The sequence below is a fragment of the Sapajus apella genome, unplaced genomic scaffold (assembly GCF_009761245.1).
Source record: "Sapajus apella isolate SASKATOON/1434 unplaced genomic scaffold, GSC_monkey_1.0 scaffold18, whole genome shotgun sequence".
NCBI lineage: Eukaryota > Metazoa > Chordata > Mammalia > Primates > Cebidae > Sapajus > Sapajus apella.
The window spans coordinates 28657604-28673557 of record NW_022436958.1 but is presented as its reverse complement, the minus strand read 5'-3'; the positions used below and the strand labels follow the sequence as shown (position 1 = coordinate 28673557).

The window sequence follows — 15954 nt, the reverse complement described above, 5'->3', positions numbered from 1 at the left end:
GAATATTTTTAAAATTAATGTGAACACCAAATCATGAACTTTTTTCCTAAACTGGAAAATAGTTCAAAAAGAAAGGAAAAACTTCAATATTTTTATCTTATGTAGAAGGGGTTAATAGATAGTTTCATTTATGATGCTGATGGTTTCTTTTAATATAATGGAGTAAAATAAGGGAGTACATACGTTCCAAAAAGCTAGAAAAAATAAAAGAAAAGATAAAGAAGGGGAAAACTGTAGTTGATATACACTGAAGGGAAGATCAGGAAAAATATAAGTAAAGTAGAAACGACAAAACAACTTATCAGAAGAAAAATCAAATATTATCTGACATTTAAGTCAATACACTTTGAATTGTTTAATTTATAATTAACCAACACAAAGTACCAAATTAGATCGCAAAGCAAAAGTTGAACAGATGTTGTTTATTTGAAAGAAGCATAGAAGAAATTGCCAAGATAAAAAATAAAAATTGGACAAAAATATACCGACAAACACAAATGTAGGTTTTACAATGTTATTAGAGACAAAATATGTCTCAAGGCAAAAGAAAACTTAAATGGATACGTAAGGTAATTTTGTACTTATAAAGGTAAATGTTCTGGTAAATATATACTGGTCATAAAATCATAAGATTAATAGTAGTGCATTATTCTGCAAAACTGTTAGAAATTAAACACAATTGCAGAAGACATGAATTCATTTTTCTTAGCTTTTGAGAGACCAAAAGTATGCAAACAAAATTATTAACTATGTTAAAATCTTTGAATTTTTCTAAAAAATGTCTGTTTATGAAAGTGAAATTGCCAAAATGATGTAAGAAGTAAAAAGTTGACCAGGCAGATAATAAGGAAATGAGTTTAAAAAACTATGTAAAACCAATTTAAAATAACAATAAAATATGCCTAGAGGTGAGTTTTTAATCTTCTAGGAAATAAATATTGATATTATCTAGAAACAATTTATTTCCACATTTTATAAACAGGTTCAAAGAATAGAAAAATAGGAAAAATACTCAAAAAGTTTTTAGAAGCAAATATAAATTTGGTAGTAAAACTTTGCCAAAAGAACACCCTCAAAAATGTAATCTGCAGACAATATCATTAATGAATACAGTTATAAACATCTTAAATAAAATAAACATACAACTACTTAATAACATAATGCACCAAAATAAGATCCAAAATAGTAATAAAAAATGATGCAGTACTTAAAAATATATTAATGAAATATATGACATTAATGGGTCAAAATAGAACATGAACTACATCTAAATGATTAAAAGTAATTTAAGAGGTATCACATTTATTTATAAATTATTATAAATTGTTTTTGTAAAGAGAAATATCCTTACATTATGAAGTTGATCTGTCTCAAATCAAATTTACTCAATATATTACTAAGGATATTGATGTAAATATAATTTAGTGATGAGCCACTATAAATATCTAAGTCAAAGTTAGGAAAGCAAGAAATTTGCACTATTAATATTTTCCAGGAAAGCCTGCCAATGTAACTGGGAAAATATTGATTGGAAACAAGTAAAGGAATGATTGTTTAGAAATATTAGAAAAGAGAGGGCTGGCATAATTGTCCTAATTATTTACAGACAAAATTATGTACCTAGAAAACCTAAAAAATCAACAGAAAAATAGTAAAATTAATAGGAGATATCAGTAATATAGATATACCTATACATTTCTCCATGTAAGATCATTCATTCAGAAATTTAAATACTGTTAAACACCTATTTTTGGTAACTGTGGTGTAATGCAACTAAATAGACCAGAATCTGCAACTTAGTTTCTATAAGGGATCATTTAGTAAATATTTTTGGCTTTGTGGGCCATGTTGCCTCTGTAGCAAGTACACAGTTATCTCCTTATAGGATAAAAACAGTCATGGAAAATTTATATAAAAATGAGCATGGCTATGTTTCAATAAAACTTTAATTGTGGACATTAAACTTCAAAATTAATACAATTTTTACATGTCATGAAATATTATTCTTTATCTCTGAACCATCTTAAGTAAAAGAGGCTGTAAAATACCATGGTTTGCTGAGTCATGAACAGGCTATAAATGGCCTCTCAGTGATATCATCACAAATTAATCTGCTGGGTATTATTCACATCAAAAACAGAACTGTCAAAGTTTATGTCATGTCATGAAGAATTTCATAAACTTCATGGAAGAAAGATTACCAGCTATAAAGACAGAAGCAAATTTGGAATGTACAGGTTAGGAAGGGCAGTTATAAGACCCTGAGTGGTTTGATAAATCAGTGAAATCATTTTGTTTTCCAGTTTGTGTAGATGAAATAATGAGAAACCCCCCATCCTTTTGTATTCTGTGAAGAATTGCTCTTCCCCATATAGCATAGACAAAACTCACAAATGTCTCCCATTTACCTATGATGAGACCCAACACAGAGCTTCAAAATTCCCAATCTTTACCTCATAAATGATAAGCTAAACTGCCCATCCCCACTGACTAATGGGAACAAAATGCTTATTGACCAAATTTTGGTTAAGATTTTCTCCTTTTCCCAAATCACTGAATTTTGACTTACCCTCAAGATGAGGCAGCATGCCACTCTCCTTCCACAGTCCCTGTAGATAGCAGGCTGGTCTCAGAGTGGAACATTCTCTGTCAACTAATGCAACCCTTTTATCCCTTTTTCCCCTGACCCAGTTCATTCTAGTCTTATTTACTCCTTTCTATAAAAGAGAAACAAATCTCTTTTTGCCTAACTCTTGAGATGCTTGCTTCCACCTTGTAATCATCCCTGCAGATAAAATCTCTCCTTACTGTGAATAAAAATAAAAATTGTATGTTTTTTTGTTACATCCCTATGTAAAAATCAGCAAGAACTTCCCAGTAAATAAAATTTTCCTGTTTTTGTTTAATGGCATGATGCTCTTTTCAAAATTTAAAAAAAAAATTGAAAAAGAATATGCATTTTCAGGGAGATAACTGATAAGTAAAATGCATTTACTAGCTTTAATGAATCTTTGGGGTTTAGTATTTTTTTAAAATATTACATTTAAATGATATACACTTAATAACTGAACATGAGGCTAGACAGCAGATAGATTTTTCAGTTAATTTGTATGATATATTTATATTAATTAAAGATTTTCTACAAAGGTTGAAAAAAATGTGCCCTCTACACTTTCCCAAAGAATTAAGATGCTTAATAATATCTTGACACATTCAAATATGCAGAATTTGTGCATGGAATATTTCTAAATTTAGATATCTGTGTCTAGTTTTATTACCTGTGAACTAAATTTTCCTGACTTGCTTCTACTTATTCTTTTTTTTTTTCCGGTACTTAGTTAGATCTTGTCTATGGGATTTATATAGACACCAACAATATAAGATTATCCTTAAAAGCATATTAACTAATTTATAATCACATGAAAGCTCTGCTCTGGAGTCAGACTCCTGGATTTTATTTTGTCTTAGTTTTTTAGCTATGTGATCATTGAGGTATTTAAAGTCCAATTTCTTCAGTAGTCTCATATTTTAAATGTAGTCATAATAGTACCTAATTCGCACGATTGTTGTAAACATCAAATAATTGGATTCAAGTGAATTGTTTCAGTAGTGCTTGTATTATAGTAAATATTTCATAAATGTTAGCTATTATATCAATTAACATCTTCCCAGAAATCAGAGGACACACCCCAAGAAGAGATTTTAATTGAAGAGATTAAAGTTTTAAAAAGGATTATTTACAAAGGTATATTAGGGTTAAGGAAAATGAACAAAGCAGGGTTCACCCCATGGCTAGCAGCAAGAGGAAGCAAAAGAAGGAAATAATTACCAGAATCAGAGGGAGTAGGGGTTACTTGGCAGAAGTTATGGTCTTTACATTCAACCATAGCAATCTGACAAGGAAGGATCTGGGGAATAAATGCCCTTACCTCGCCTATGGCACAGAGAAATTTAAACCACGCAAAGTAATAGAAATTTTCACTGGGATGAAAGAGACCTAACATACCAACATATGTAGCCCTCTCATGAAATTCCTGAGACAAAATATTGTCATGCTATCTTTGAAAGTGTAGATGTAAAATACACCCTTTGGCTTTTTTCTTTCATTATGTCTACTCTTATTATAGTTTCTTTTGTTTTGTTTTCAACCACCACCACCCTCATCTGAATCACGGATGTTCCATTGGTTCTTACCACCTATTATATTAGAGTGTTCCAAATACTTGTCCTTGTGTATAAGCCACTCAGCAACACATTTTCTTGTTGGTTGGATGGTTTGGTTTGGTTTGATTTTGCTTACATTTTCCTGAGTCTGTTTTTGCTACTCACTGTAAAGGACACTAGGTTCTGAAACACATTCCTGCATTTGTTAGAAACGTTGTCACTAAAACGAAAATAGTATATACTGAATCGTAGTCAGAAACCATCACTTCTTTTAAAATGTTTTGAGTCGTAAAATATATTTAATATGACACTAAATCATATTTTGTTCTGTTGATTACTCCTTACGGTCTTTAATAATAAGCAGATTTTTTGGGTTGAGTCAATCAAGGTCAGAAATCTGGAAACCAGAATCTTGGAAAAATTATGAAGAACACGGGATCAAACTTGTTGGTAGGTAAGGTAGTATCTCATTCTGTAATTAAGAATTTGAAATTTCTGCAAAATACACATTCCTTGCCATCCCAATGTCAGAAAAATGTTGCAACCTACATTTTATCCTCTCTTATGGAAGCCAGGCCATTGTATTTTATAAGCTGCATTCTTGAAGATACATAGGTAATGATGATAAGGGAGAATTAGGCTGTGTATACATGTATGTGGGTATGTTTGTGTGACTATTGCTGGTTAATCTGTTATTGGTTGCGAAAATTACTCAAGGAGTTAGAGAGTTCCTTGTGAACAAGATTTGGAAACAGAGACTTGTGTGTGTGTTTGTGTGTGTCTGCTTGTGTGTGTGTGTGAAATAGAAAGAGAGAGAGAGAGAGAGAGAGAGAGAGAGAGAGAGCACCCTCTCCCTAAATTATAATTATTATTTACATTTCTGTCAAAATTTTATATATACTATATCCTATTATTTTACAAATCACCGTATAGTCTACTCAAACAAACACTAAATTTAAAAGCTATTAAACGGAGTTGTATTAAAGCAAACTATTCAGAGCTATTTTAATAGGTCACTTGAAGTCAGACATAGTTTCGTTATAAAACTAAGAAATTCTAATAGTACCTTGATTGAAATTTTAAATGAGTAGAGCTCAGCAGATGTATCACCTCCTATGTAAGGCAGTATACATAGATATTGGGTAGCTTGATAGAACTATACAAAACAATATCTGTCCTTCTATAGTACACAATTAAATATCAGAGATGACCCAGGTGCACATATATCTGGCTACTTCACATTACAACAAGTGTAGAGACACGTACAGAGTATAATGGAAGTATATGCTACATATGAACACAGAGAGAACATCCTAAAGGAAGTAATGTTTGAGTTAGATTTGATTAGAACAAAAGTTCATACATATTTCCTAAAGCACTGGAGATTATTAAGAAAAATTCACTAAAATCCTGGAATCTATGGAGGCCAGAAATATATTCAATGGAAATTTTTTTCAGTGTATGGTTACGTGGAAAGTGATCAATTTTATAATAGCTGGTTGGCACATTTATATTAGATAATACTTTCTATAAATAAAGTAATATAAACTTAGGTGTTAAACAAGAGCAAATACCTAAGCTGAGATATAGAATAAAACATGCTTGAAGACCCTTTAGGAGATCTAATGGTATGTTTCTAATGGAAACCACCCAGTTTCTATTAGATCCTGGTGATTTATATAAATTAATGTAGTAAATAATTTTATTACGGTTAAGGGATTGAAAGTACAAAAAATGAGGTCAATTTTCCCAACTGAATTGAGCAGGAAACTAGCATTCATTGCCCCTTATTCACTAAGCTAAGGCTTGCTTCTAACGGAAACTAAAAACAAAACATTTCCAAGAAGTCTGGCATCATTAACATTATCTCAGTTTATCTTTAACAAAGGAGCATAATTAACTTTCTGCGATATGGTCACTAGAGATTAGACAGTGAGAATACTGCAATGATTAAGTCTTGGACAAAATAACCAGCTTTATCACATCTGTAAAATGAGACCAATGCTTCACTCCACAAGGTTGTAAGAATTAAAGCAACCCACATAGCGAAAGCTCAGGACACAGCATATGCAGGAACCATATGAAATTTTAAGTGTATGCTCACTCTATGACTAAACCAGTGTATTTTTAAAATTTCTTATGTGCCAGGCATTGGGTGTGGTATTTGGGAAACAGATACGATGACCAAGTTCCTAACTTTGAGGCGCTCACAATCTAGAACATGAACAAGCAAACAAAGAACAATGAAGTCATAAGATAAAAATATTAAATGTTATGTATATCAGGGGTAGGCCTTCAGGAACTATTAATGATACATTTACTCTCATGTAAGCCTTGATTTTATAACACTAATATGCATTTTATCCCCACTGGTATAAATACTGAGTGAAAAATCAGTCAGATTGCACTGGGCCATTTGTAAATTGAATCAGCCTAATAAAAATGATTGAGATAGTGTGGTGTCCTATAGTATACTTAAAGGAAAAAATTTAAGTTTCTAAGATTCATTAATTTATTCTACAAACATTTTTAGTCTCTTCTGTATAACAGGAAGTGTTCTAAGCATTTGTGAAACATCAGTACTCCAAACCGATAATAATCTCTGCCTATTTGGGGCTTAAATTACCAACAGAAGAAATATAATGTATACAGTATGCTACAAGGTGATGTGTTAGAAGGGAAGGAAAGAAAAGAAAGGAAATGAAAGGAAAAAAATCAAGGCAAAGCAAATGATAACAAAGGAAAGAAAGTATAGCAGAATATAGGAGATCATAAGAATGAGGTTAGAGGAAGGGGGCTGAGGTTTTAAATAGGATAGTTAAGAGTCGGCGTTATTTAGAAATGACATTTGAGCTCAGACTTTAAACAGGGAGGAGGTTAGTCATGGACGTTTTGGAGGCAAAAGCCTTCTAAGCAGAGGAAACAATCCCAAAGATTGAAGTGTCCCTGGAATATTCAAGAAATAGTGAAAGTGAATGAGAAAAAGAAAAGCTGGATACGCGTTCAGAGAAATAATGCAATGGGATGGAGACCAGGTTAAACAGAGCCTTTTTGAAAATTATCAGGTGGCCTTTACCTTGAGAAAATTGGATACTACTTGCAGAATTTTGAACAGAGATATGGCATAATCTTACTTCTGTCTTGCTGTGTTGAGAATAGATTGTGAGAAGAAGTAGGATAAAAATAAAGTCCAGTAGGAAATTAAGGCAGAAATCCATGAGAAACTTGATGGTGGCTTGGGCAGAATAGCAGTGAGAAGGTGGCAGCATATAGATTCTGGGTATAATCTGAAATTGAAATCGACAGGAATTTCTCAGGGATTGAATGTGGGATATGAGAGAAAAAAATAAGCAAGGATGATGCTAGAGTTGTTAGTGGGAGGATGAGGAAGACTAGAGTTATCTCCTGAAAAAAGTAAGGTGGGGAAAGCTGGGATTGGAGCCGGTTGGCTGGGGAGGACTATCAGAAATTTAGTTTAGGAATGTTGACTTTGCAGTGTCTTCTAGATACCCAAGCGAAATAAGCAGTTAGACACACTAACCTAGTCTGGCAGAAAACTGGAGGTAAATATTTGGATGTCATCATTTACATGACCTTTAAAGCCACAAAACTCAATGGGATTAAAAGAAAGTAGATAAAGAAGAAAAGAGAGTCAGGGACCGAACCAGGAACATTCAAATAACGAAGTTTGGAAAGGCAGAGTAAAGAGTAAAGTGACTGTGAAGCAGCGAATGATAAGCTAAGAGAAGAGTCAAAACTGTGTGCTATCCTGGAATGCAACAGAAAGCAGTGTATCAAGGCAGCAACTCTGATGAACAGTCTCCAATATTGCTGGTTGGTCAATTAAGATGAAAGCTGAGGATGGACCACCAAATCTGGCAACATGTTGGTCTCAGATTTCTATCAGGAGCTGATTTGGTAAAACGGTAAGAGTAAAAACCTGACTAACGTAGATCTAAAAGAGAATAGAAAGAGTGACATAGAGACAGAGAATACAGCAAACACTTTTTAAAAGTATTTTTGCAAAGAGAACCCAAAAAATGAGAAAAATAAATGATAGTCAAAGGAAGTAAAAAAAAAATCACATATAGGAGCAATAATGAAATGCTGTATGCAAATTTAATAAAGAGCTAAAATTACTAATGCAAGAGAGACAGAGAAATACAATGCTCTAGTGATACCCTTTTATAAGTAAGAAGGAATAGTGCACAGATGCAGAACCATTTTAGATAGAAAAAGGGATAGTTGATTTAAGGTAACAGGTGGGAGGTCAGGTTATGTGGGTGCAGAACCTGGTAGGGAGGTACATGTAGTGATAGAAATTGGTAGGGAAAAATCTCTTCTGATTGTTTCAATTTTATCACTGATTTAGGAAACAAAGCTGTCAACTGAGAGTGAAGTCAAGGTAGCAGGTATTGGTGGTTTGAAAGAAAAGAAAAGGTATAAAATCTCAGTACAGGAACCTAGGTGAGTGAGTGATCTAGTGACATGTGGCATGATTGCTGCACATCCTGAAGGACCCACCTGTGTGTGTGTCCAGCTGCAAAAGTACAGGCATGAAGTAAGTTGGGAATTGAACATGAGGATGAAGATTTATCCACACAGTTACCAAAAAAACCAACCAAACAAACAAACACAAACAAGCAAAAACCAGAGTGGGGATGTTTGTTAGGTGTGTAGGTATATACAAGGAGTGACTTTTATGAATGACTGTGAAATTTATCTAATGAAAAGAAACAGGACATTAATTGAAAGACAAAGTGTGACAAGATCAGTAACTGAGAGTACTGGTGGGGTCAGAGGATTTTCTGACTTGGAATTATAGATAAAATGTGCTAGAAAGGTGGTGTAGGAGGTTTGAGGGAGGGATTATGGGCAGGCCACAGTTACTGGCCATGAAGAGTTCTAAGATAAAACTACAGGAGGGGAGGGGTAAAAAAACATGATCATTGGAAGAGAAGAATTTAAGAAATTCACAGGATAGTCTGTTAAGAGGCCATATACATGCATATTGACATTACCAAGATTTGGGTAGAAAGCACCAGTGGAGAAAGTTCCAGTGTTCTTGGGGAGCTAAATTCCTATCTTCAAAGGATTACACATTTGTGAAAACTCCTTAAAAGATGCATATCCAAATGTGGAAATAATTTGAATCCATATTTTATCCGCTTTTGTTTTTATATTTGAATAGATTTATGATGCTATGAGTCTAGGCTGGTAATAACAGCATAATTTACTAACAGTTTTTTCTGCACACAAATTGAATTCCCTGGGAAGTCAGGCTTAACATGGGAGTTATATCATTCCTGGTGATATAACTCAGGATTCAACAAGAGTCATTAGAGATTTCAGTTGGTGGATTTATCAAGGCCAGTAACTCGAGCAGCTTAGCTGAATGCTCTTTGTCTAACTGATAAGTCATTTAATTTCACATTTTAACTTTCTAACACTTAGGCACCAAAATCATGAACAATTTATTTGAATAGACTGATTAAATGTAAAAGTTTCTTGACTCTTTGAAGTGGAGTGACTGTGCATCTCAATTTACCTGGAAGTATCTTGATTTATATCTGTTGTTGTGGAGAAATTATTAATAAACTACATCCTGGTTTAGATGATACATTTTACGGTAAGCCTGGCTATATAACTAGGCTCCTGTCTTCTAGGACTGTTAATTCTGAAAATACTAAGTGTAGGTCTAAGCACTTCTCTGGCAGATCCCATCTGCCTGACAATTGCTGGGCTCCCTCAGTTGTTCAATCCAGGGGTGACAGTGTATTAGTTGTCAGGCTGCTATGAAGAAACACCCGAGACCGGGTAATTAATAAAGGAAAGAGGTTTAATTGACTCGAAGTGTCACATGACTAGGAAGGCATCAGGAAACTCACAATAATGGCAGAAGGGTAATAAAACACATCCTTCTCAAGGTGGCAGAAGAGAGAAGTGTCAAGCAAAGGGGGAAGGAAAAGCCCTTTATAAAACCATCAGATTGCATGAGAACTCACTATCATGAGAACAGCATGAGGGAAACTGCTCCCGTGATTAAATTATCTCCCACCAGGTCCCTCCCACACACATGGGTATTATGGGAACTACAACTCAAGGTGAGATTTGGGTGGGAACACAGAGGCAAACCGTATCACATAGAAAGCAAGAAAAATACCCTAGCTGGAAATACTGGGCTGATACAGAGATAGCATCACCATTGCCCTGACCAGCTTTCTTCAGGCCTTAGGTATTTCACATTTTGATATCAGTTATTCAAAGAACAGAGATAGTGTCAGTCTTCTCTTATCATAATCTTATTATAACTCCCTTTCTTATTTTTTGTATTTCAACCACTGTGCTTCATATATGCTTAAGAGAAATGTTATTCCATTGTCACTTTCCCATACATGTCACACAGCAGAAGATGTAGTAATTACACAATCACATAATTGTATACTTATTTGCTAATAACACCAAGACATGTCTATGTTCAAAGAATATTATAACCCCAACTAATCCTAGATACCAGCAAAAGATTTAACAACTTAGTGCTATAAAAACAATCTAAACAATTCAAAGCATTTTTGGTGGGCAATTGTTTCTTAAGATCATTTTATCCCCCTAAATATTATTTTAGTAAGTACAAAAAATAGTTACCTGAAGTGATAGACTTTTTACCCTCAAAAATATTTTATCACATTCCAATAAATAAAATATACTTAAATACCTTTGATTCTTAAATCATTTCCCTAAAATGTTTCACAAGTAAACAAAAAGGTATAACATGATAAAATTTTATCATTATTAATGTAGTTAGTAATTATGTCTTATTCCACATAAAAGTTTGATTGAAAAGTTTAATGGAACGTTACCAGAAAAAAACATACTTTGATTTGCAAAATCTACCTCTACCTCTCCTTCTGCCAATCTTCAATTTCACTAAACCCAAATGGATAAAGAGGAGGTAATGCTAATGTGTGAGTAATATAGAGAGGTCAACACATAGCTTTTACTACTTCCTTCCTTCCTTCCTCCCTCCCTCTGTCTCTCCCTCCCTCCCTCCCTCCCTCCTTTTCTTTCTTTCTATTTCTTTCTTTCTTTCTCTTTCTCTCTCTCTCTCTCTTTCTCTCTCTTTCTTTCTTTTCTTTCTTTCTCTCTCTCTCTGTCTCTCTCTTTCTTTCTCTCTTTCTTTCTTTTGACAGAGTTTCTCTCTATCACCCAAGCAGGAGTGCAGTGGCACAATCTCAGTCCGCTGTAGCCACCTCCACCTCCTAGGTTTAAGTGATTCTCCTGCCTCAGCCTCTGGAGTAGCTGGAATGAGCTCACAGACAAGAGCCACCACACTGGCTAATATTTGTGTTTTTAGTAGAGGTGGGTTTTCACCATGTTTGCCAGGCTTGTCTAGAACTCCTGACCTCAGGTGACCTGCCCTCCTCGACCTCCCAAAGTGCTGGGATTATAGGAGAGAGGCACCGTGGCCAGTCTACTTTTCATTTTTTAAATAGGATTTCATTTCATATTCTTGATGCAGATTATATTTTCCTAATAGAAACAATATTTCCATGGCCACTACTCTATTGCCAATAGTATTCATTGTTATCAGTCAAATATATGTAAAACTCATCAATGCTTGAGCCTTCTTCAAGGCTTCCCACTGCCATTTCATGACAGGTCAATGCAAGAGAATGCATTCACCTTAGAGGAGACTGGTTCTAAGAAATATGCAAGAGGATTCCATAACTGCCAGCAGAAATAGAGAAGAAAGGAACATCTGGTAGGAAGCCTCATAAGGAAGCTCATTCCCTAAAGGAAAGGGAGCTTCCTGACACTGACTTTCTCTCTACACAAGTCCTGACAAAAGTGTTAATGAAACTGAAGGATTTAAAAAAGAAAAGAACTTGAATAATTAATTTAGATGCTGGCAAACCAGCCCTTAGAAATCAACTAGATAGGTATAATAGATATCTGTTGGTCAAATTCAATACCAGTTTTAAATAGAATCTCTTTTTAAATAGGTTGTTATGAATAAGAAATTAATAACTGAAGTATGTACAAGCTTCATGTGAAACAGTGTTATTAGTTTCCAGTTCAAGAATTAATGCAACTAAAATATAGTCTGCAGCAAAGTGTTTTGCTACTGAGGATTAATTATTTCTTCCAGAAAGTCCATACGCCACAAATAGTCTTTTCTGAGGAACCAACTGATTTAAATAGAAGAGACACTTCATCTTACAGACAAGGATTTAATTTTCAAAAACAGGCCACCCAAAGTAAGTTATACCAGCTTTGCTCAATATCATCAACCACTCTTTTTTCCTGTGTCAAGGAAAAGCATTTTTGAATCTTCCTTCTGTCTCTTCCAGGACTTTGATGTATTTTTGTTGCTTCTTTCTTCCATTTCTCTCTATTGGCTTCACACCTTACTCTTAAAAGGGTTTAGGTTTTCCTAATCCTCACTAAAGTTAAATGTTCCTCAACAGTACCTTCTTTCTCTAGGTACAAAATGTCATCTCTCCTACCTTTCCCTGGCAAACTTCTTAAAACTTAAATATACTCGCCAGATTTCTCGTGTCCAATTTAGTCCTCAGAGTCCCTGTCTCTTCCATTCTACTAAACCTCTTCTCTTAAAATTTATTTATGACCTAATAATGATATCTAAGTCCACCAACTTTACTCTAGCCTCTTATTAACCAACCCCTTTATGGGTTTTCTATTGTTGCTGATCCCTGTTCAATTTACCTGCTTTGCCTCCTATGATACTGCTATTCCATCACCTTCTCACATCGTTTTACCACAATGTAATAATATTTTTTCTAGATATTTTTACTCTCCTAACCTGAACATTATGACCCCAGTCATCTTCACTCCTCTCTTGTTCCCCATTAATGTTTATTTATGTGTAACCTAATTATTGCCCACACTGCATGCAGATCTAGATCTTTAGCCTTAACTACTAATCTGATATGTGGACAGAACGCCCCTGTGTATGAGTATGTGCTGGTATGTCAAGTGCATAACACCAAAAGCCATATTCATTGTCCTTACGTTTACTGCCCCAGGAGAAAAACCACTGCAACAGCAACCACAATAGAAGCTTCGAACAGATGGGTTATTTACCGTTTTCCAGTTTTCCTATACAATGCCTATGGTTCCCCAATTTCTTGTATTTATTTGCCTCACCTATGTACCTGGAATAAGCAACTTTCTGTTTTTCTTTATTTCTATCCAACTCACTGTTAAGGAACTAATTTAACTATCACATCCTCCTAAAGTCTTTTCCTCTGGGCTCTGAGCCCACCTTGGACAGAAATCGAGATTTTATTCTGAATCTCAGAATGTAACACGGTGCCTGGCACAAGGCAGGTGCTGATATTCCTGTCCCATTCACTTTCTCATATTTCTTCATTCCTTATTTTGAGGTGTAGTGGTATCTGCACATGTATATTTGCATGTTAAACTCCTCAAGGTAAACTCTGAGACTAGTTATTTCTTAATCTCTACCATGGACACTTGGTAGATATGTGGTATTCCACAAATATATGTAGAAGTGACACATTTTAATCCCTTTCTTTTCTCAAGCTATTGAAGAAGTAGGGTAAAGCCTGTGCCTAGTAAGGGAACAAAGGAGGAAAAGCCTGGACATGAGATGATATTCTTATAGTTGTCTATAGAATAACTTATAAGCACATTTCTATTAGGTAGGAGGGAAAGAGTCATGTGGCCATCCACATCATTCAGGAGCATAGGGTAGAAGAATATACACCATCTGATAATGAAAAAGGCATACTAAGAAAGAAATTTTCCAAAGTTGTCATTTAATTTTCTTGGATGCTTTGACAAGAAACCTAAAAAAATGAGCACTGCATATAATATGGCATTGAGCAACTGTATACTGAAAGAAACTCTATTTTATAGCATATAACCAAACACACACACACACACACACACACACACACGCACAGTGAATATCAACATACCTGGTCTATGCCATCCTGATACGTTCACACTAGAGGTAAATTATGTTACTGCTATGGAAGATACTGAACTGTCAATCAGCGTTCTAGCTTAGCCCTATTGTAATTTAGTATGTGACTGGGAAATCCACTTAATCTCTCAACTACAGTTGCTTTTCTTTAAATGATAAGGGGAATAAATGCTTAACTATCTATAATTTTAAAATTCGTCATGTATATGGAGCTATGTGGAACTGAAGAGTCTATAGATTTCACATTTAACAAGCATGTTTTTTTTTTCATCGTTTCTCCAAACCATTTTATAAAATCATTCCTCATAGCATTCACAACCTCTGACATGGCAAAATTACCTCTTTATAGGAAAACAGTGACTAAGATAAAAACATTCTGATGCACCCCCACCACCTGCCACCTCCACCATCACACACACACACACACACACACACACACACACACACACACACACACAGCTCTTTCCACAAGAGAAAGGAGCGAGGCATTTAAAAACAATTCTACAAAACTCTTTTAAAAATATTTTTTAAATCTCTTTAAATTTTTCTAAATGAAAATGAGTGGTTTTTAAATGTAGGATTTCTATATGTCTTTATCCTTGTTCTTATGATAATAATCAAGGATTTAAAGGAAATCATGAGAAGCAGCAGAGAAGCAAGGCTGTTGCATGCAACTTCCACCTCCTGAGTCATTCCACTCTTTAACACAGATAATGTCACATGACCTAAAATAATTTAAAATGTGAGCACCTTCTATAATACCAGCTATTTAAAATGGCCACAGCTCTATTATCCCAAATCCAACAAAAAAGAGAAAAAATCCATTTTCATGTCAATTAATTTGTGTACAGCATACTCCTCATATCCATACTGGGGGAGGAGGGAGGGTCTATAGTCTCATTCCAAGTCTACTAAACACATTACATAAATCTTGATTCGTGTGGGAGAAATGACTTACGTATTATTTCTAAGAGGTAAAAATAAACACATAAACAATTTGTACCATCATAGCCAGCAGAAATGTTCAAAAGGCCTTTAGACTCAGAATATTGGCTTGCCTCTGAGGCTGCCATCAGAAGGCTCAGCCCTGGGCTTTGGCAGAGCCACTGCCATGTTAATCTGCTTCATTACATCTCTACAATTTGGTCACTGCATTAAGGAACAGTATTTCCCTTGTGAGAGGAAAACCCATCCTTCACTTTGAAAGCTTTACCTTCAGAAGGTAAACAAATACAGCCGGAGACAGACACCAACAGCTAGAAAGCCAAAGAAATAATAGAATACGGTATGTCATAGTCAGAGCTCATTTCAGCCTAGAAAGATTTTAAATTGCACAACAGCTAGAATTAGAGCTTTTAAATCTCTTAGATTTGAATACAAGCTTACAAAGCACACCTTATTTTAAATATAAATCTTAACATATATAACAATCCGTGGATAAGCAAAAAATAGAATCATGCTGGCTTACCTGAAATAAAGAAAAATGTAAATCATAACGCAGAATCCATGTATGTGTTGAATATAACAGTGTCCAATGCAATTCTTCAGAATTTTTACTGGAGTAGAAAGTAAAATCTTACATGCCTTCTATCCTCATTAAAGAAGAAAGAAACAAGAAAGGATGACCACAGCATCCTCCCTTCTTTGCCTTAGCTTTCTGTTCTGACACTCAATTCGATGGTACCCAATGTCTGTTAGAAAACAGCATGCTAAATTAGAAAAATAAATAAATAAAGGCAGCATCTTACATGACAGCTCCATCTCCTGGCCAAAAGTGGAAGCATTTTAATTCACATTCCTTTGACTATGCAGCAGTC

General features: G+C 34.6%; 1 protein-coding gene across 2 annotated transcripts in view; it reads right to left on the bottom strand.

Moving 5' to 3' along the window:
- LOC116557101 (sodium channel protein type 2 subunit alpha) overlaps positions 1 to 15854 on the bottom strand; it is a 148378-nt gene extending 132524 nt beyond the window's left edge. Inside the window, exon 1 of one of the 2 annotated variants that reach the window (XM_032286592.1) lies at positions 15606 to 15854. The gene's annotated coding sequence lies outside the window, so the exon portion shown is untranslated. The remainder of the gene's footprint in view (positions 1 to 15605) is intronic. The other variant, XM_032286594.1, reaches the window with a different exon arrangement.
- Positions 15855 to 15954: the final 100 nt, after the last annotated feature.